The following is a 20842-nucleotide window of genomic DNA, read 5'->3' as shown; positions in this document are numbered from 1 at the left end:
GCCCCCGCCCCCGCGCCTCCGTCTCCGTCGCCGCCCCCGTGCCTCCTCGGACGCCCTCGGACGCCCGCCGATTTCCTCCGCCTCGGCCACCATCGCCACCGCTCGACGCCGAATTCGCACCGCCTCGACTAGCTCGGGCTACCCCGAGTCGCCCTCGACCTCCCCAGTGAGCACCCGAGCCGCTTCGCCCTCTTCCCCCTCTTGATTTCCTTCTGATGTGTTCTAGGGTTAGGGGTTGGAGAATTTTGGACAAGAAAAGGGGTTGGAGAATTAAGTAGCTAGGGTTGGGGAATTAAGTAGCTAAGGAGATTATGTTTAGAGCATCAATGATGGGTGTTGATATACCTCCGGATAATTTTGATTTTATTCATGTTCTCAAGGAATTGGAATTATCCAGGGAACAAATTAGTAAGAAAACTGAACACTGTTTAGGTATTCATGACTCGAATGGAAATGTCGCCTCCCTGTGTCTAAGTTGGCATGATACTGTAGTGGAAGAGGAGGAGAAATTTACTGTTGTTTCTAGAAGAGAGAAAAAGTCTCCTGCTAAGAGAAATTTCACTATTTCTTCTCTTACCTCCTCTTCTATACCTTGTACTAGAGGTCAGCAAAAGAATATCAGTTCTACTTTGCCCCCTAGTAGATCTGGATACTATTTCTATTAGGAGATGGTGTTATATTAAGATGCATATATTGTTATGTTATGCAAATTGTATCATCTTGCCACTTAAGTCAGCCTTCCCTTTAAGCAGAAAATTCAGTTAGGAGCTACTGTTAGGAGCTACTGTCAAAAACTTGAGCTACTGTCAAAAAATTCAGTTAGGTACAGTTAGGAGCTACTGTCAAAAACTTGAGCTGCTGTCACAAAAATCAGTTAGGTACAGTTAGCATCATGTAAGAAAATGGCCATAATGTGTCCTGATAATGATGTATTTTGTCATAAAAATATATAGTGGACTGCCATGATAATGACATGCTGCTAGTAGTTACTTCCACCATGAGTTTCATTAACAGCAAGTCAGTTTTGTTTATAGTTGAAAGTAAGTGTGTGGTTTGAAAATCAAACAGAAATGTTTTTTAACTCAGAAGCCTGTTACTGCACCTGTACTGCACATTACAAAGTCTCCTAGTACTTAACCCACCCAAGCTATGAGGCAAAATTTTAGTTAACTGTTATGGACAATTGTCAATTTTCTGTAATGATGATGGAACATTATAAAGCATTGTACTCCAGTGTATATGAAGGATACAAAAAATTTAGCAACTTCTCTGATTTTATAAAGTTGCTCTTATATGGGTGAAACTTCACTTGTTTTTAGGCTAGTGCAGGGTGTTGCTTTATTCTGTCATCATTTGTAACTATGTCACAAATAAATTGTTCCTTCTTCTGTATTTGAAGTAATGACTGTTCATAAGCTGAGGCATGGATTAAGTTGTTTCTTTGCTGTACCATTATATCTGGATGATTTTTTGTTTGGTGACCTATTATATCTGGAATGGAAGCTCACATAAGTTGAGCTGATTATTTTCCATATGAAAGCAGAGGACCGTATGGTCTGTGGCTGGGTTTTGTCTCCCACCATTGTGTCGTGATGAATTTGCAGGTACCCCGAGAGGCCCTTGAGTCTGCCGGAATGTCGATTAACTTCCATTCCGGCAAATTCGGGTACTCCATATGTCCTATTTTCAGCAAAGGTCATGCTGAAATTTTCCGTGAATTTTAGCATGACTTTGCTAAAAATAGGACATATGGGGTACTTGCGACTAATGCATGGGCCGGGGTATCATTGTACTTAGTTAAGTAGGATCAACTGCCCCGCCATTCTTGCTGCATTAAACCATAGGTGGCAATAGAGCCAAGTGATTAGGCCCAACTTAGAATTCTCCTTAGCATCGATAAACCCTAGATGATAAACCCAACATAGGTGGCAATAGAGCCAAGTGATTAGTGCCAAGTGATTAGGCCCAACCTAGGGTGCCTCAGCATCGATAAACCCTAAATGATGAAAACTTAACTTGGCTTCTATAGGGTGCCTCGGTGTCGATGAGAACCTAAATGATGTATGCTTAGGCTTTTAGGGTGCCTCGGCATCGACAAAACCTAAATGATGAAAGCTTAGGCTTTTAGGGTGCCTCGACGTCGACAAACCCTAAATGATAAAACCTTGGCTTTTAGGGTGCCTCGGTGTCGATAAGAACCTAAATGATGAAAGCTTAGGCTTTTAGGGTGCCTCAGCGTCGACAAACCCTAAATGATAAAAGCTTAGCTTTTAGGATGCCTCGGTGTCGACAAACCCTAAATGATGTAGTTTTGAATTATGAACGTAGGATATGTCGTCATCATCATCGGACGACGAAAGTCTCCCGGCGGAGTGCGACTGGTGCCATGACGATCGAGGTCTATGCGACATGCCTCACCTGGACGATGATCGGCGCTTCAGCATTAAGCTCGAGGAGACCTTCGAAGTTGAAATGGTACACAATGATGACAAGTGTTATTTTAATAATTAAGCATGACTTCAACTATTTCAACGTGTAATTTTCATCTTTTACAATTCGAGTATAGCTTATCCCATGCCATGCAAGACGCTATGTCTTGGAGAGGATGGATTTTGAAGACCATGAAATTTCTGAAACAAAGAAAATTCACCTAAGGACTCATCACGATGTGGACTTTGAAGTAAATCTATATAATTCTGAGAGCGTAACCCATTTTGGTTGCAAAAATTGGGAAGCATTTTGCAAGATGTATGGTTTTGATGAGGGTATGCTTATCACCATGGATCTTGGTAATCCTGACATCAACCAAGACAATATGGACATTTGGGTCCTTGTTGATACGCCTCCAGTTCTACCGCTATGTGAGTTTCTCAAACATAGTTATTAGCTAATTTATATTGTTTATTTCAAAATAGTTGACAGCTTATTTCCATTGACAGCTTATTTTTATTGTTCAAAGAATGTGCGGGAGATGGTAGACAAAACCCACTACACCGATGGCTCCGAATTAACAACTTACAAGGAGAAAAATTATCTGGTCGGATTTTGTACTGACATTGAGAATTACATTATCCACAATCAAACTCCTCAACATTATGGTAAATACGTGCCACTAGTGCATGTGTTCAACTACGGTAACTACCATGGAGATACCCTGGTAAGATTTTTACTATTGCGACATCCGTGCATCTTTTGCATACTTCTAAAACTAGTACATCATTGCTAACTATGAAGTTATTACTATGTTTTTCAACAGATAATCCCAGAGAATTGTGTGCCTCATATGATGTATCAGAAAGGTAGTCTTAATGTTTTGAACATACAGCCAGGTCGTCCTACGAATCTCAACTGTCCATACGAGATTTCTAAAAGAAGTGAAGACATGAAAATCAAAGGAAGGAAAAAATGTATGGACAGTCGTAAGGAGCTTCTTGGAAGCAAAAGGAAGCGAAGCGCAAGAATTGGAGACAGGATGTTCTCCATTCTCCATAATGGAGAGTCAGGGTCTATATTGTTTTATGCTATTTTAGCTTAAATAGGGTATTTAGGTCCTGCCTAATACTGATGATCATGTGCTAAGAACAATTAAGTAGGGTTGGTTCGATGACTATCAAGATGATGATCGTATGAATGTTGGAAATATGCCCTAGAGGCAATAATAAATTGATTATTATTATATTTCCTTGTTCATGATAATCGTTTGTTATCCATGCTAGAATTGTATTGATAGGAAACTCAGATACATGTGTGGATACATAGACAACACCATGTGCCTAGTAAGCCTCTAGTTGACTAGCTCGTTAATCAATAGATGGTTACGGTTTCCTGACCATGGACATTGGATGTTGTTGATAACGGGATCACATCATTAGGAGAATGATGTGATGGACAAGACCCAATCCTAAGCCTAGCACAAGATCATGTAGTTCGTATGCTAAAGCTTTTCTAATGTCAAGTATCATTTCCTTAGACCATGAGATTGTGCAACTCCCGGATACCGTAGGAGTGCTTTGGGTGTGCCAAACGTCACAACATAACTGGGTGGCTATAAAGGTACACTACGGGTATCTCTGAAAGTGTCTGTTGGGTTGGCACGAATCGAGATTGGGATTTGTCACTCCGTGTAAACGGAGAGGTATCTCTGGGCCCACTCGGTAGGACATCATCATAATGTGCACAATGTGACCAAGGGGTTGATCACGGGATGATGTGTTACGGAACGAGTAAAGAGACTTGCCGGTAACGAGATTGAACAAGGTATCGGTATACCGACGATCGAATCTCGGGCAAGTACCATACCGCTAGACAAAGGGAATTGTATACGGGATCGATTGAGTCCTTGACATTGTGGTTCATCCGATGAGATCATCGTGGAACATGTGGGAGCCAACATGGGTATCCAGATCCCGCTGTTGGTTATTGACCGGAGAACATCTCGGTCATGTCTGCATGTCTCCCGAACCCGTAGGGTCTACACACTTAAGGTTCGATGACGCTAGGGTTATAAAGGAAGTTTGTATGTGGTTACCGAATGTTGTTCGGAGTCCCGGATGAGATCCCGGATGTCACGAGGAGTTCCGGAATGCTCCTGAGGTAAAGATTTATATATAGGAAGTCCTGTTTCGGCCATCGGGACAAGTTTCGGGGTCATCGGTATTGTACCGGGACCACCGGAAGGGTCCCGGGGGCCCACCGGGTGGGGCCACCTGCCCCGGGGGCCACATGGGCTGTAGGGGGTGCGCCTTGGCCTACATGGGCCAAGGGCACCAGCCCCTAGAGGCCCATGCGCCAAGATCTAGGAAAAAGGGGAGAGTCCTAAAGGGGGAAGGCACCTCCGAGGTGCCTTGGGGAGGATGGACTCCTCCCCCCTCCTTAGCCGCACCCCTTCCTTGGAGGAGGGGGCAAGGCTGCGGCTCCCCCCTCTCCCCTGCCCCTATATATAGTGGAGGGGAGGGAGGGCATCCATACCTGAGCCCTTGGCGCCTCCCTCCCTCCCGTGACACCTCCTCCTCTCCCGTAGGTGCTTGGCGAAGCCCTGCAGGATTGCCACGCTCCTCCATCACCACCTCGTCGTTGTGCTGCTGCTGGATGGAGTCTTCCTAAACCTCTCCCTCTCTCCTTGCTGGATCAAGGCGTGGGAGACATCGTCGAGCTGTACGTGTGTTGAACGCGGAGGTGCCGTCCGTTCGGCACTAGGATCATCGGTGATCTGAATCACGACGAGTACGACTCCATCAACCCCGTTCACTTGAACGCTTCCGCTTAGCGATCTACAAGGGTATGTAGATGCACTCTCTTTCTACTCGTTGCTGGTCTCTCCATAGATAGATCTTGGTGATTCGTAGGAAATTTTTTGAATTTCTGCTACGTTCCCCAACAGTGGCATCATGAGCTAGGTCTATTGCGTAGATTCTTTGCACGAGTAGAACACAAAGTAGTTGTGGGCGTCGATATTGTTCAATATGCTTGCCGTTACTAGTCTTATCTTGATTCGGCGGCATTGTGGGATGAAGCGGCCCGGACCAACCTTACACGTACGCTTACGTGAGACCGGTTCCACCGACAAACATGCACTAGTTGCATAAGGTGGCTGGCGGGTGTCTGTCTCTCCCACTTTAGTCGGATCGGATTCGATGAAAAGGGTCCTTATGAAGGGTAAATAGCAATTGGCATATCACGTTGTGGTTCATGCGTAGGTAAGAAACGTTCTTGCTAGAAACCCATAGCAGCCACGTAAAACATGCAAACAACAATTAGAGGACGTCTAACTTGTTTTTGCAGGGTATGCTATGTGATGTGATATGGCCAAAAGGATGTGATGAATGATATATGTGATGTATGAGATTGATCATGTTCTTGTAATAGGAATCACGACTTGCATGTCGATGAGTATGACAACCGGCAGGAGCCATAGGAGTTGTCTTTATTTATCTGTGACCTGCATGTCAACTTAAACGTCATGTAATTACTTTACTTTATTGCTAACCGTTAGCCATAGTAGTAGAAGTAATAGTTGGCGAGGCAACTTCATGAAGACACGATGATGGAGATCATGATGATGGAGATCATGGTGTCATGCCGGTGACGATGATGATCATGAAGCCCCGAAGATGGAGATCAAAAGGAGCAAAGTGATGATGGCCATATCATGTCACTATTTGATTGCATGTGATGTTTATCATGTTTATACATCTTATTTGCTTAGAACGACGGTAGTAAATAAGATGATCCCTTACAACAATTTCAAGAAGTGTTCTCCCCTAACTGTGCACCGTTACGACAGTTCGCTGTTTCAAAACATCACGTGATGATCGGGTGTTTTATTCAGACGTTCAAATACAACGGGTGTTGACGAGCCTAGCATGTACAGACATGGCCTCGGAACACACGCGAAACACTTAGGGTTAACTTGACGAGCCTAGCATGTACAGACATGGCCTTGGAACACGGAGACCAAAAGGTCGAGCATGAGTCGTATAGAAGATACGATCAACATGAAGATGTTCATCGATGATGACTAGTCCGTCTCACGTGATGATCGGACACGGCCTAGTTTGACTCGGATCATGTAATCACTTAGATGACTAGAGGGATGTCTATCTGAGTGGGAGTTCATAAGATGAACTTAATTATCCTGAACATAGTCAAAAGGTTTTTGCAAATTATGTCGTAGCTCACGCTATAGTTCTACTGTTTAGATATGTTCCTAGAGAAAATATAGTTGAAAGTTGATAGTAGCGATTATGCGGACAGTAGAAAGCTTATGTCCTTAATGCACCGCTCAGTGTGCTGAACCTCGAACGTTGTCTGTGGTTGTTGCGAACATCTGACATACACGTTTTGATAACTACGTGATAGTTCAGTTAAACGGTTTAGAGTTGAGGCACCAAAGACGTTTTTGAAACATCGCGAAACATATGAGATGTTTTGAGGGCTGAAATTGGGATTTCAGGCTCGTGCCCATGTCAAGAGGTATAAGACCTCCGATGACTTTCTTAACCTGCAAACTAAGGAGAAAAGCTCAATTGTTGAGCTTGTGCTCAGATTGTCTGAGTACAACGATCATTTGAATCGAGTGGGAGTTGATCTTCCAGATAAGACAGTGATGGTTCTCCAAAGTCATTGCCACCAAGCTGTTAGAGCTTCGTGATGAACTATAACATATCAGGGATAGATATGATGATCCTTGAGGTATTCGCGATGTTTGACACCGCGAAAGTAGAAATCAAGAAGGAGCATCAATTGTTGATGGTTGGTGAAACCACTAGTTTCAAGAAGGGCAAGGGCAAGAAGGGATACTTCATGAAACGGCAAATCAGCTGCTGCTCTAGTGAAGAAACCCAAGGTAAAACCCAAACCCGAGACTAAGTGCTTCTGTAATAAGGGGAACAACCACTAGAGCAGAATTACCCTAGATACTTGGTAGATAAGAAGGCTGGCAAGGTCGATAGAAGTATATTGGATATACATTGTGTTAATGTGTACTTTGCTAAGTACTCCTAGTAGCACCAGGGTATTAGATACCGGTTCGGTTGCTAAGTGTTAGTAACTCGAAACAAAAGGCTACGGAATAAACGGAGACTAGCTAAAGGTGAGCTGACGATATGTGTTGGAAGTTTTTCCAAGCTTGATATGATCAAGCATCGCACGCTCCCTCTACCAAAGAGATTGGTGTTAAACCTAAATAATTGTTATTTGGTGTTTGCGTTGAGCATAGACATGATTGGATTACGTCTATCGCAATACGGTTATTCATTTAAGGAGAATAATGGTTACTCTGTTTATTTGAATAATACCTTCAATGGTCTTACACCTAAAATGAATGGTTTATTAAATCTCGATCGTAGTGATACACATGTTCATGCCAAAAGATAGTAATGATAGTACCACCTACTTGTGGCACTGCCATGTAAGTCATATCGGTATAAAACGCATGAAGAAGCTCCATATTGATGGATCTTTGGGCTCACTCGTTTTTGAAAAGTTTGAGACATGCGAACCATGTCTATTGGTGTATATGCATGAAGAAACTCCATGCAAATGGACCGTTTTGACTCACTTGATTTTGAATCACTTGGGACATGCAAATCATACCACATGGGCAAGATGACTGAAAAGCCTCGTTTTCAGTAAGATGGAACAAGATAGCAACTTGTTGGAAGTAATACATTTTGATGTGTACAGTCCAATGAGTGCTGAGGCATGTAGTGGATATTGTTATGTTCTTACTTCACAGATAATTTGAGTGGATGTTGAGTACATTTACTTGATGAATCATGAGTCTGAATTATTGAAAGGTTCAAGTAATTTCAGGGTGAAGTTGAAAGATCGTCGTGACAAGAGGATAAAATATCTATGATATGATCATAGAGATGAATATCTGAATTACGAGTTTGGCACAGAATTAAGACATTGTGGAAATAGTTTCACAACTAATACAGCCTGGAACACCATGGTGTGATGGTGTGTCCGAACATCATAACTGCACCCTATTGGATATGATGCATACCACGATGTCTCTTATCGAAGTACAACTATAGTTTATGGGTTAGGCATTAGAGACAACCACATTCACTTTAAATAGGGCACCACGTAATTCCGTTGAGATGACATCGTATCAATTATGGTTTAGAGAAACCTAAGCTGTCATTTCTTAGAAGTTTGGGGCTGCGATGCTTATGTGGAAAGGTTTCAGGATGATAAGCTCGAACCCAAAGCGGATAAATGCATCTTCATAGGACACCCAAAACAGTTGGGTATACCTCCTGTCTCAGATTCGAAAGCAATAATGGATTGTTTCTAGAATCGGGTCCTTTCTCGAGGAAAAGTTTCTCTCGAAAGAATTGAGTGGGAGGATGGTGGAGACTTGATGAGGTTATTGAACCGTCACTTTAACAAGTGTGTAGCAGGGCACAGGAAGTTGTTCCTGTGGCACCTACACCAATTGAAGTGGAAGCTTATGATAGTGATCATGAAGTTTCGGATCAAGTCACTACCGAACCTCGTAGGGTGACAAGGATACGTACTACTTCAGAGTGGTACAGTAATCCTGTCTTGGAAGTCATGTTGCTAGACAACAATGAACCTACGAGCTATGGAGAAGCGATGGTGGGCCCGGATTCCGATAAATGGCTCAAGGCCATAAAACCCGAGAGAGGATCCATGTATGAAAACAAAGTGTAGACTTTGGAAGAACTACTTGATGGTCGTAAGGCTGTTAGGTACATATGGATTTTGAAAGGAAGACATACAATGATGGTAAGTGTCACCATTGAGAAAGCTCGACTTGTCGTTAAGATGTTTTTCGACAAGTTCAAGGAGTTGACTACGATGAGACTTTCTCACTCGTAGCGATGCTAAGAGTCTGTTGGAATTATATTAGCGATTACTGCATTATTTATGAAATCTTGCAGATAGGATGTCAAAACATTGTTTCCTCGATGATTCTTGAGGAAAGGTTGTATGTGATACAACCGGAAGGTTTTGTCTATCCTGAAATATGCTAATAAGTATGCAAAGCTCCAGCAATCCTTCTGAGGACTGGAGTGAGCATCTCAGAGTTGGAATGTATGCTTTGATGATGATCAAAGATTTTGGGTGTATACAAAGTTTATGAGAAACTTGTATTTCCAAAGAAGTGAGTGGGAGCACTATAGAATTTCTGATAAGTATATGTTGTTGACATATTGTTGATCAGAAATGATGTAGAATTTCTGGAAAGCATTTAGGGTTATTTGAAAGGTGTTTTTCAATGGAAAGCCTGGATTAAGCTACTTGAACATTGAGCATCAAGATCTATAAGGATAGATCAAAACGCTTAATGGTACTTTCAAATGAGCACATACCTTGACATGATCTTGAAGGTGTTCAAGATGGATCAGTCAAAGAAGGAGTTCTTGCCTGAGTTGTAAGGTATGAAGTTAAGACTTAAAGCTCGACCACGGCAGAATAGAGAGAAAGGACGAAGGTCGTCCCCTATGCTTAAGACGTAGGCTCTACAGTATGCTATGCTGTGTACCGCACCTGAAGTGTGCCTTGCCATGAGTCAGTCAAGGGGTACAAGAGTGATCCAAGAATGGATCACGGGACAGCGGTCAAAGTTATCCTTAGTAACTAGTGGACTAAGGAATTTTCTCGATTATGGAGGTGGTAAAAGAGTTCGTCGTAAAGGGTTACATCGATGCAAGCTTAACACCTATCCGGATAGCTCTGAGTAGAGATACCGGATACGTATAATGGAGCAACAATTTAGAATAGCTCCAAGTAGAACAGTTATTTGGAATAGCTCCAAATAGAACGTGGTAGCTGCATCTAGGAGATGACATAGAGATTTGTAAAGCACACACGGATCTGAAAGGTTCAGACCCGTTGACTATAACCTCTCTCACAAGCATAACATGATCAAACCCAGAACTCATCGAGTGTTAATCACATGGTAATGTGAACTAGATTATTGACTCTAGTAAACTCTTTGGGTGTTAGTCACATGGGGATGTGACCTTGAGTGTTAATCACATATCGATGTGAACTAGATTATTGACTCTAGTGCAAGTGGGAGACTGTTGGAAATATGCCCTAGAGGCAATAATAAATTGATTATTATTATATTTCCTTGTTCATGATAATCGTTTGTTATCCATGCTAGAATTGTATTGATAGGAAACTCAGATACATGTGTGGATACATAGACAACACCATGTCCCTAGTAAGCCTCTAGTTGACTAGCTCGTTAATCAATAGATGGTTACGGTTTCCTGACCATGGACATTGGATGTCGTTGATAATGGGATCACATCATTAGGAGAATGATGTGATGGACAAGACCCAATCCTAAGCCTAGCACAAGATCATGTAGTTCGTATGCTAAAGCTTTTCTAATGTCAAGTATCATTTCCTTAGACCATGAGATTGTGCAACTCCCGGATACCGTAGGAGTGCTTTGGGTGTGCCAAACGTCACAACGTAACTGGGTGGCTATAAAGGTACACTACGGGTATCTCTGAAAGTGTCTGTTGGGTTGGCACGAATCGAGATTGGGATTTGTCACTCCGTGTAAACGGAGAGGTATCTCTGGGCCCACTCGGTAGGACATCATCATAATGTGCACAATGTGACCAAGGGGTTGATCACGGGATGATGTGTTACGGAACGAGTAAAGAGACTTGCCAGTAACGAGATTGAACAAGGTATCGGTATACCGACGATCGAATCTCGGGCAAGTACCATACCGCTAGACAAAGGGAATTGTATACGGGATCGATTGAGTCCTTGACATCGTGGTTCATCCGATGAGATCATCGTGGAACATGTGGGAGCCAACATGGGTATCCAGATCCCGCTGTTGGTTATTGACCGGAGAACATCTCGGTCATGTCTGCATGTCTCCCGAACCCGTAGGGTCTACACACTTAAGGTTCGATGACGCTAGGGTTATAAAGGAAGTTTGTATGTGGTTACCGAATGTTGTTCGGAGTCCCGGATGAGATCCCGGACGTCACGAGGAGTTCCGGAATGGTCCGGAGGTAAAGATTTATATATAGGAAGTCCTGTTTCGGCCATCGGGACAAGTTTCGGGGTCATCGGTATTGTACCGGGACCACCGGAAGGGTCCCGGGGGCCCACCGGGTGGGGCCACCTGCCCCGGGGGCCACATGAGCTGTAGGGGGTGCGCCTTGGCCTACATGGGCCAAGGGCACCAGCCCCTAGAGGCCCATGCGCCAAGATATAGGAAAAAGGGGAGAGTCCTAAAGGGGGAAGGCACCTCCGAGGTGCCTTGGGGAGGATGGACTCCTCCCCCCTCCTTAGCCGCACCCCTTCCTTGGAGGAGGGGGCAAGGCTGCGCCTCCCCCCTCTCCCCTGCCCCTATATATAGTGGAGGGGAGGGAGGGCATCCATACCCGAGCCCTTGGCGCCTCCCTCCCTCCCGTGACACCTCCTCCTCTCCCGTAGGTGCTTGGCGAAGCCCTGCAGGATTGCCACGCTCCTCCATCACCACCACTCCGTTGTGCTGCTGCTGGATGGAGTCTTCCTCAACCTCTCCCTCTCTCCTTGCTGGATCAAGGAGTGGGAGACATCGTCGAGCTGTACGTGTGTTGAACGCGGAGGTGCCGTCCGTTCGGCACTAGGATCATCGGTGATCTGAATCACGACGAGTACGACTCCATCAACCCCGTTCACTTGAACGCTTCCGCTTAGCGATCTACAAGGGTATGTAGATGCACTCTCTTTCTACTCGTTGCTGGTCTCTCCATAGATAGATCTTGGTGATTCATAGGAAATTTTTTGAATTTCTGCTACGTTCCCCAACAATGAATTGTTATGAATAACGAGTAGAAGTTGTATGATGATGATTAGTAGGACTTGTTAGGATTAGTATTACTTCCGACAAACTTGATACTCGCAGTCTCGAGACTTTTAATGTTTTATCTTTGTTTGGTCTTTTGAATTCGGAGACTAATATAATGAATTGTATTCGAATACTAATCTTCTATTGTATTCGATGAATCTGCTGTTGCTGTGTGCTACTATCTATATTCTGTCAAATAATATATTTTGTAACCTGTGCAAAAATCAGAAAAGTAAAAAAACCTAATATTCATACTAATGGCGCATCACTACAGAGTGCGCCATTAGTATGCCAAGTATACTAATGGCACATCCATCCGCAGTGCGCCATTAGTGTGCCAAAGCACATGGTTAAATATGGCCCCGGGAGGCATACTAATGGCGCATGGTGTTATATACTAATGGCGCACTAGGTGGTGCGCCATTAGTAATAAATACTAGTGGCGTGATACTAATGGCGCACCAGTGATGCGCCATTAGTAGGCAAAACTGGTGCGCCATTAGTAGGCCTTTTCCTAGTAGTGATCATAGCACCGAACGGACGGCACCTCCGTGTTCAACATGTTCCATGAAGATCTCATCGGATGAACCACGATGTCGAGGATTCAAGCAACCCCGTATACAATTCCCTTTGTCAATCAGTACGTTACTTGCCCGAGATTCGATCGTCGGTATCCCAATACCTCGTTCAATCTCGTTATCGGCAAGTCACTTTACTCGTTCCGTAATGCATGATCCCGTGACCAACTACTTAGTCACACTGAGCTCATTATGATGATGCATTACCGAGTGGGCCCAGAGATACCTCTCCGTCATATGGAGTGACAAATCCCAGTCTCGATTCATGCCAACCCAACAGACACTTTCGGAGATACCTGTAGTGTACCTTTATAGCCACCTAGTTACGTTGTGATGTTTGGTACACCCAAAGCACTCCTACGGTATCCGGGAGTTGCACAATCTCATGGTCTAAGGAAATGATACTTGACACTTAGAAAAGCTCTAGCAGACGAACTACACGATCTTGTGCTATGCTTAGGATTGGGTCTTATCCATCACATCATTCTCCTAATGATGTGATCCTGTTATCAATGACATCCAATGTCCATGGTCAGTAAACCGTAACCATCTATTGATCAACGAGCTAGTCAACTAGAGGCTCACTAGGGACATGTTGTGGTCTATGTATTCACACATGTATTACGATTTCCGGATAACACAATTATAGCATGAACAATAGACAATTATCATGAACAAGGAAATACAATAATAACCATTTTATTATTGCCTCTAGGGCATATTTCCAACAACAACTTGTTCAACTGGTTCACCTCATCCTCCTCTACATCGTTCCGCACGCGTCCTTTGCCGAAGCACACCGGAGCCACCTTCTTCTTCGTCTCCAGCGACAAGTCCGGTGAGCACCCAGCCAGCGAATCATAGAGCGCCACTTGTCTCTGGCCGAATTTTTTTCCTTTTTCAGGAATTTTCACAAATTCAGATTCTTTACCAAATATTCTTTCTTGTATATCTTTTAGTCTATAGATCCGATTTAGTTGATTCTTTTTCCTACTAGTTCATAGAAATCCCATCTATCCAGAGAACCAAACGAAAAATATTTTTTGAAAATTTTAAAATTTGAATTCAAACTTCGTTAGGCCATAAATTGAGTTTCGTAACTCTGTTTTAGGTGATTCTTTTTGCAAATCGAAGCTCGTAACGTGTACTTTCTGTTAGACCCAAACACACATATTTTTGCTACTGTAAAATTATGTTATGTACAGAAACTTTATTTGGTTGTTTTGGAGTTTTTTGAAGTCTCTCATTTGTTTTCTTTTTGGATCTTTGCTTGTATGCTTATGTATGTTATTGCTTGCTTACGTTAGATCTTCCGGAGTGCGAAGCTTGCTACCACGAATCTTTACAGTTCAGCGAATGTTAGCAAGGCAAGTTCACACTTTGATCATATTTTTCAATACCCAGTTTTTACTATGCATTAGTTTCACCCTCAAAGATTGCATGAGTAGGATTGGGATTATGTGGTTATGCTTTGTAGTTCATGTGGTAGGAACCTATGACTTTTGATCACCCCGGGAATATTCATTATATCATATATTGCTTAGCCATGCTCGTAGATGGGGATTGGTATGTGTGATCCATGCAAGCTGCGAGAGTTAATAATTTTGGGATAACCTAAGGTGGCAACTTTAATACACATCTGGGTGGATTGTTTGGGGCACCTGGAGAAATCAGTGCTTGCCCAAGGGGAATCCCGAAGTACCCGTGTGATTACCCTAGGTCTGCCACCAAGGCTCAAAGGGATCATAAGATATTTCATGCCTAGAAACTTCCGTGTGCAGCCACAAGCCATTATGGGCTCTGGCATAGTTGAGTAAGTTGTGTGACCTCTTTCCGTGGTAGACTAGCTGATGTAGGGGAAAGTAGGTGTACCGGTCTACCCAGGGTTAAGGAGAAACACTTCTGAAAGGCTATGTCTCGATCTTCCGATCATGGAGGAAGTCGAGTCTTGTGGGGAAAAGTGTGCAAACCTCTGCAGAGTGTACAAACTAATCATGATCAGTTGTGTCCCCGGTTATGGACAATTTGAGTATCTAGAAGTGAATTATTGGTTGATCTCATCACTCTATTTAATGAAATTATTGGGTTACTAATAACTTGGGAATTTTGGGTTTGAGTTGGAGGATCCTTCTCAGTAATGGCATTTTAACTTAGTAGAAATAAAAAAATTATTCCATTGTTGTAGGGTAAAATTTGCTTTATGCAAAAATTAAACTTAGAGCCTCCACCAGCTAAATTTGCATATAGAGATAGTTTTTTTTCATTATTATTCTACAGTGTGAAATTGCCAGCATATTCCATGTGCTGACCTACATGGCAGCAACGTCTCATGTTGCAGACTTTTTCGACGAAGATTAAAGGTGCGATAGGTCGTTGTTCTACACTCAGTTTGCCGTGGAGTTGGATGGACTCATTTACCTTTGAAGCTTCTGCAGTTATTTTTATTTAGATGCTCCTTGGCCATATTATAGTAATAAATACTCTTTTGAGAACCTCGATGTAATAAAGTGTGATTGAACTCTGTTATAATTCCTCGAGTACTGTGTGTGTCAGCATACCGATCCAGGTATGACACTTAAGCACAGAGACTTCGATCCATTTTGGGTCGGGTCGCTACATATAACTTCGGCAGGCCACAGCCGGATTATCAAATCCTTCATGGCCAATTCGGCCACCCTATGCAGCTCGACCAGCTGTTTTAGTTGATCGGTGAAGGGCACTGGATGTTCTGGCGCAAGGTATTGCGACCAGAATAGTTTCTCCGTTGAGCTCCCTTCTTCGGCTCGGAAGAACTCCGCACTCGTCGGACACACTGCGTGACAGATCTACAAATGCCCCTAGATAACTCCCAATCCGGGTTAGTAGGAAATATTTCTTCTTCACATGCTTGCTTTGCATATTAAATGCCTTACCCGCTGCGATCTTCTTGACCTCCTGGATCTCCTGGAGGGCACCCTGGGCTTCAACCCGGGCCGCTTCCGCATTTTGGCGAGCCTTTGAGAGTTCGGCCTCTCGAGCCAAAACATCTCCCTCCAAGGCCTCATACTTCTTGAAAGCATCTTGGAGCTCCTGCTGGACCTCGTTCAGCCCGGCCTTAAGCTTTTTACGAGCAGTCTGCTCCTTGATAGCTTTTCCCTTGGCTTCGGCCAGGGCCTTCTTCAGGGCCTCGACCTCGGTCGTCGCCCCTACACATATCATGACATTACGATCAGTATACATCATTTATTCTTTCTGAATATATAGCGAGTCACTACATACCTTGCTGGTCTTCCAGCTGCTTCCTCGCTTTACCGAGCTCCTCTTCAGCCCGCTCCAGTCTCTGCTTTAGTCTGGAGACTTCGGCAGTGTGTGAGGTCACGGCCAGCAACGACACCTGCTTATTCACATGAGACGCATTTAGTTAGTTCCCTACAAAATTTAAGTGATCCACTACTAGGAAAAGGCCTACTAATGGCGCACCAGTTTTGCCTACTAATGGCGCATCAATGGTGCGCCATTAGTATCACGCCGCTAGTATTTTTTACTAATGGCACACCACTGGTGCGCCATTAGTATCTGGTATACTAATGGCGCACCACCCAGTGCGCCATTAGTATATAACACCATGCGCCATTAGTATGCCTCCCAGGGCCATATTTAACCATGTGCTTTGGCACACTAATGGCGCACTGCGGATGGATGCGCCATCAGTATACTTGGCATACTAATGGCGCACTCTGTAGTGATGCGCCATTAGTATGAATATTAGGTCTTTTTTACTTTTCTGATTTTTGCACAGGTTACAAAATATATTATTTGACAGAATATAGACAGTAGCACACAGCAACAGCAGATTCATCGAATACAATAGAAGATTAGTCTCCGAATACAATTCATCATATTAGTCTCCGAATTCAAAAGACCGAACAAAGATAAACATTACAAGTCTCGAGACCACGAGTATCGAGTTTGTCGGAAGTAATACTAATCCTAACAAGTCCTACTAATCATCATCATACAACTTCTACTCGTCATTCATAACAAGTCATACGATCATCATCTTGATAGTCATCGAACCAACCCTACTTAATTGTTCTTAGCACATGATCATCAGTATTAGGCAGGACCTAAATACCCTATTTAAGCTAAAATTGCATAAAACAATATAGACCCTGACTCTCCATTATGGAGAATGGAGAACATCCTGTCTCCAATTCTTGCGCTTTGCTTCCTTTTGCTTCCAAGAAGCTCCTTACGACGGTCCATACATTTTTTCCATCCTTTGATTTTCATGTCTCCTCTTCTTTTAGAAATCTCGTATGGACAACTGAGATTCGTAGGACGACCTAGCTGTATGTTCAAAACATTAAGACTACCTTTCTGATACATCATATGAGGCACACAATTCTCTGGGATTATCTGTTGAAAAACATAGTAATAATTTCATAGTTAGCAATGATGTACTAGTTTTAGATGTATGCAAAAGATGCACGGATGTCGTAATAGTAAAAATCTTACCAGGGTATCTCCATGGTAGTTACCGTAGTTGAACACATGCACTAGTGGCACGTATTTACCATAATGTTGAGGAGTTTGATTGTGGATAATGTAATTCTCAATGTCAGTACAAAATCCGACCAGATGATTTTTCTCCTTGTAAGTTTTTAATTCGGAGCCATCGGTGTAGTGGGTTTTGTCTACCATCTCCCGCACATTCTTTGAACAATAAAAATAAGCTGTCAATGGAAATAAGCTGTCAACTATTTTGAAATAAATAATATAAATTAGCTAATAACTATGTTTGAGAAACTCACATAGCGGTAGAACTGGAGGCGTATCAACAAGGACCCAAATGTCCATATTGTCTTGGTTGATGTCAGGATTACCAAGATCCATGGTGATAAGCATACCCTCATCAAAACCATACATCTTGCAAAATGCTTCCCAATTTTTGCAACCAAAATGGGTTACGCTCTCAGAATTATATAGATTTACTTCAAAGTCCACATCGTGATGAGTCCTTAGGTGAATTTTCTTTGTTTCAGAAATTTCATGGTCTTCAAAATCCATCCTCTCCAAGACATAGCGTCTTGCATGGCATGGGATAAGCTATACTCGAATTGTAAAAGATGAAAATTACACGTTGAAATAGTTGAAGTCATGCTTAATTATTAAAATAACACTTGTCATCGTTGTGTACCATTTCAACTTCGAAGGTCTCCTCGAGCTTAATGCTGAAGCGCCGATCATCGTCCAGGTGAGGCATGTCGCATAGACCTCGATCGTCATGGCACCAGTCGCACTCCGCCGGGAGACTTTCGTCGTCCGATGATGATGACGACATATCCTACGTTCATAATTCAAAACTACATCATTTAGGGTTTGTCGACACCGAGGCATCCTAAAAGCTAAGCTTTTATCATTTAGGGTTTGTCGATGCTGAGGCACCCTAAAAGCCTAAGCTTTCATCATTTAGGTTCTTATCGACACTGAGGCACCCTAAAAGCCAAGGTTTTATCATTTAGGGTTTGTCGACGTCGAGGCACCCTAAAAGCCTAAGCTTTCATCATTTAGGGTTTGTCGACGCCGAGGCACCCTAAAAGCCTAAGCGTACATCATTTAGGTTCTCATCGACACTGAGGCACCCTATAGAAGCCAAGTTAAGTTTTCATCATTTAGGGTTTATCGATGCCGAGGCACCCTAGGTTGGGCCTAACCACTTGGCACTAATCACTTGGCTCTATTGCCACCTATGTTGGGTTTATCATCTAGGGTTTATCGATGCTAACGAGAATTCTAAGTTGGGCCTAATCACTTGGCTCTATTGCCACCTATGGTTTAACGCAGCAAGAATGGCGGGACAGTTGATCCTACTTAACTAAGTACTAAGATACCCCGGCCAATGCATTAGTCGCAAGTACCCCATATGTCCTATTTTTAGCAAAGTCATGCTAAAATTCACGGAAAATTTCAGCATGACCTTTGCTGAAAATAGGACATATGGAGTACCGGAATTTGCCGGAACGGAAGTTAATCAACATTCTGGCAAACTCAAGGGCCTCTCGGGATACCTGCAAATTCATCATGACACAATGGTCGGAGACAAAACCCAGCCACAGACCATATGGTCCTCTGCTTTCATATGGAAAAAAATCAGCTCAACTTATGTGAGCTTCCATTCCAGATATAATAGGTCACCAAACAAAAAATCATCCAGATATAATGGTACAGCAAAGAAACAGCTTAATCCATGCCTCAGCTTATGAACAGTCATTATTTCAAATACAGAAGAAGGAACAATTTATTTGTGACATAGTTACAAATGATGACAGAATAAAGCAACACCCTGCGCTAGCCTAAAAACAAGTGAAGTTTCACCCATATAAGAACAACTTTATAAAATCAAAGAAGTTGTTAAATTTTTTGTATCCTTCATATACACTGGAGCACAATGCTTTATAATGTTCCATCATCATTACAGAAAATTGACAATTGTCCATAACAGTTAACTGAAATTTTTGCCTCATAGCTTGGGTGGTTTAAGTACTAGGAGACTTTGTAATGTGCAGTACAGGTGCAGTAACAGGCAATAAAACTGTTACTCCAACTTAAAAAAAACAGAAAACAGAAAACTGGAGTACTCAACTTGGTACAGGCAACTTAATTTACTTGAATTCAGGGTACATGCAACTTAACGAAACCCCCAACTTGGTAGAACTAATATAGGCCCTTAAAAATTGATTATGATCAAGTTAGGTCTACTTAACGAAACCCTCAACTTGGTAGAACTAATATAGCGCCATATGCAACAATTGATTATGATTATTCAGGAGTATTTCACTCGAAGACAAGTGAAGCTACAACATTGTACTCCAATTAAATCAGGGTATAGTAAGCTTGAATTTCAGGATACAGTAAGTTTGAATTTCAAGATAAAACACAAATAAAGTTCAGTATAAATCATCACAGGAGTCTTGCTTCAAAATGCGCATGCAGGATTCTATGTTCGCCTCTATTTTCGAGTTGCTCGACTAGTTGCAACTAGTCATCGAGTTGCACTGGCAGGGTCGACTCAGCCTGGCGACTGTCGAGTGACTAGTCTCGACTAGTCACGACTAGTCGTGTATTCTGGGTTGAGCAACTCAATTTTTTGGGCCCCATCTATCATATGTTTTTTACTGTATCAAACCACCCCCTGGAAACCTAGATCGAACATGCTCCCCTCCCCCCGACCCAACCCTCTCCTAGGCAGCCGCCGCCGCCGCCCATGGTTGCTGGCTTGCTGCTCCTCCCCTGGTTGCTGATGTTGCTGGTCTGCTCCTCCCCTCCTCCTCTGGTTGCTGCTACTGGTCCGCTCCTCCCCTCATCCCATGGTTGCTGCTGCTGTTGGTCTGCTCCTCCTCTCCTCCCCTGGTTGCTGCCCTCGACCTCCCCTGGTTGCTACTGTACAAATTTCTTACTAATTTGTTCCCTGGATAATTCCAATTCCTTGAGAACATGAATAAAATCAAAATTATCCATAGGTATATCAACACCCATCATTGATGCTCTAAACATAATCTCCTTAGCTACTTAATTCCCCAACCCTAGCTACTTAATTCTCCAACCCCTTTTCTTGTCCAAAATTCTCCAACCCCTAACCCTAGAACACATCAGAAGGAAATCAAGAGGGGGAAGAGGGGGAAGCGTCTCGGGTGCTCACTGGGGAGGTCGAGGGCGACTCGGGGTAGCCGGACCTAGTCGAGGCGGCGCGAATTCAGCGTCGAGCGGTGGCGATGGTGGCTGAGGCGGAGGAAATCCGCGGGCGTCGAAGGGCGTCCGAGCTCGTCCGGGTCCTCGTAGTCGAAGAGGAAGACAACGGCGGTCCTCCTGGGCAGGCCGCGCGGTGTTGGATGGCAAGAGCGAGGTTGACACAGGCGGGGCCACGGGGGGAGGGGGC

Source organism: Triticum dicoccoides, chromosome 5A (assembly GCF_002162155.2).
Source record: "Triticum dicoccoides isolate Atlit2015 ecotype Zavitan chromosome 5A, WEW_v2.0, whole genome shotgun sequence".
In the NCBI taxonomy this organism is placed as follows: Eukaryota; Viridiplantae; Streptophyta; class Magnoliopsida; order Poales; family Poaceae; genus Triticum; species Triticum dicoccoides.
The sequence above is the reverse complement of the archived record's forward strand: the minus strand, read 5'-3'. Positions refer to the sequence as shown.